The following is a 2564-nucleotide window of genomic DNA, read 5'->3' as shown; positions in this document are numbered from 1 at the left end:
AGATAGACACTGGACGCCAGCCAGGACACATGCGATAGGGCACCGGTCGAGCTTCGTGTTGTTCTGGCCCCGTTGTTCTTCCCGGAACCACACCCGGGCCTTTCTGAGCCGACACACCGTCAGCCCGTCATCAGGACACTTGCAAGAGCCCACTGGGCGGCCATGCCTTGGGGGGGCCATGCGTGTGTGCGGTGTGGGTATGTATGGGGTGTGTGTGTGAGGTGTGTGTATGTGTGTGTGTGTGCACACGTGCATGTGTGTGGTGCGTGCGTGTGTGTGCACGTGTGGTGTGCGTGTGCATTTGTTTGCAGCCTTTGCTTGTCTACTTAGTTGTAGATATATATTTTGTGTATATACACACATGTATTTTTGCACAATCATAAGTAGGAAGTTACTGAAAACCGATATAAAAAACTGTCCCAGAAAGACCAGGACAGAAATAGGCAACTTTCTGGATGTAAGATGGTTACAAGTATGCCTTTTTTTTCTCTTTTAAAAAAGCTCCTCACACTGTTTTACACAAGATTCTGTAAGAAGCCTTTTTGTGTGTGCTGACTTTATATATACTACAGATATTGTTTAAAAATAAGATTCAGCAGCATCTGTAACAAGATAGCTACACGTACAAACACAGACATAGGTACCTAATCAACTCTGTGTGTGCACATAATTATCTCAAACGTTTGTCCATCTCTTTGTAATGCATCTCATTTAAAAATCATACATGGAGGAGGGCGCCTGGGGGGTTCAGTTGGATCAGCATCCGACTTTGGCTCAGGTCATGATCTCACAGTCTGTGAGTTCAAGCCCTGCGTTGGTCTCTGTGCTAACAGCTCAGAGCCTGGAGCTGCTTCGGATTCTGTGTCTCCCTCTCTCTGCCCCTCCCCTGCTCTCATGCTCTGTCTCTTTCTCAAAAGTAAATAAACATTAAAAAAAATTTAAAAAATCATACACATGACAGTAAGAATATACCCGTGTGTTGTTCTCTCCCTGGACAGCCATCCTCACAGCTCCTGTGTGACCCAGGGTCAGGTTTAATATCCGTTTAAGGGACAGAGTGCCCTCTGTTTAAGGGACAGTCAGATTGTCCTCCGTTTAAAGGACAGAGTGTCCTCCTCTTCAGGGACAGTCAGAGTGCCCTCCGTTTAAGGGACGTCAGAGTGCCCTCCGTTTAAGGGACAGTCAGAGTGCCCTCCGTTTAAGGGACAGAGTGTCCTCCGTTTAAGGGACAGAGTGTCCTTTCTGAAGAAATCAGCTGAGCTGTTCTGTATGCCCCCAAGTGGTCCACATGTTCCGGACAAAGGGTTCCCACAAGGTTGTTTTTCATATTCTCGTGAATAGGCTGGTTTTAAAAAATTCAAGTTGCGTGCGTGTCCGACGTGGAGGTTGGGAACTTTCCTTCGGGTCCTGTGTCCTGCAGTGGCCGGTGCCTTTGCACAGCAGCGCCTGGCTTCTTGGGGACGCTGGGCGGGAGGCTGACCCCAGGACCTTATCAGGACGTGCGGCCACCCAGCCTGCCACACGCAGAACACGGAGGCACGGAGAGGCAGACGCTGCTCAGGCGCACAGGGTGACAGACACAGACGGGGACCCAGCCCGGTTTGGAGCATCACTAAATAGCAGGAGCGGGGACGGGGCTTGAGAGGACGAGGGACCGACCAGGAGTGCCTGGGCCACGACCGTGTTCTTGTAAAGTGAGCGGCGGCGGGAGCCCTCACCGGTGCCTCCGTCTGCGCCGAGCCTGCGAGGGCGGGAAGGCCCCAGTGTCCCAGGCCGGGTGCTCGTCGTGGAGGAGACGCAGGGGACATGGAGGTGCCCGTCCGAGGTTAAAAGCAGACGAGTGTGAGCCTCCCTTGTTTTAACGAGGATGTGGCGGGATCTACGCAGCCATGGTCTCCACGCGGTGCACGAAGGCGCCAAGGTCAAGGTTGAGGTCAGCAGGGGCAGTTTTCTTTCTCTTTTTTTTAGCGTGTTGTGAAGTGTTTGTGTGGAGCCATCGGAGGCCAGAGCTACGGGGAGGCTTTGGGGAGAACACGTTCTGCCCCAGGAGGACGCCTTAGCTTCTCTTGCTTCTTCCCTGACCTTCCCAAGTGCAGCAATCGGCTCAGGATGACCCAGAGGTCCAGTCTGTGACATGCTGAATAGACCTTCCCTGCAAACCCGCCCCCGCCCCCCAATCAGATGAGGGGGTCAAGTTAAAACAAGTTACAGTTTTCAGCTGTAGGGAGGCAGGGGCAGAGACGGTCGGCCAGTGATGGATTCGGAAAAAACTTGCAAAATGAATGCCAGGAACATGGCGGATGTCTACAATACACAAAGAGCGTTCGCAGGCAGATAAGGTAAAATCCACTTGCACACAAAGCAGGAAAGGACGGGAGGCTCATAGAGGAGCAAGGCGATGGCGGACGAGCGCCAGAGACAGGGCCCTGGGTACTCCCGGCAACCGTGAGGACCAGGCCTACGCAAGCTTCCTTCCTGGGAAGCTGGGCGGCACTCAGGACGGTCAACGAATGGCAGCGATGCGGTGCTTTGTTAGGAGAAAGGCCTCTCGCCCCGAACATTCT

General features: G+C 53.0%; 1 protein-coding gene across 1 annotated transcript in view; it reads right to left on the bottom strand.

Moving 5' to 3' along the window:
* Positions 1 to 2044, bottom strand: part of FAM240C (family with sequence similarity 240 member C) — a 16212-nt gene extending 14168 nt beyond the window's left edge. Inside the window, exon 1 of the mRNA XM_040450331.1 lies at positions 2036 to 2044. The gene's annotated coding sequence lies outside the window, so the exon portion shown is untranslated. The remainder of the gene's footprint in view (positions 1 to 2035) is intronic.
* Positions 2045 to 2564: the final 520 nt, after the last annotated feature.

This window comes from Herpailurus yagouaroundi, unplaced genomic scaffold (assembly GCF_014898765.1).
Source record: "Herpailurus yagouaroundi ecotype Mexico unplaced genomic scaffold, PumYag 202, whole genome shotgun sequence".
Classification (NCBI taxonomy): domain Eukaryota; kingdom Metazoa; phylum Chordata; class Mammalia; order Carnivora; family Felidae; genus Herpailurus; species Herpailurus yagouaroundi.
The sequence above is the reverse complement of the archived record's forward strand: the minus strand, read 5'-3'. Positions and strand labels throughout refer to the sequence as shown.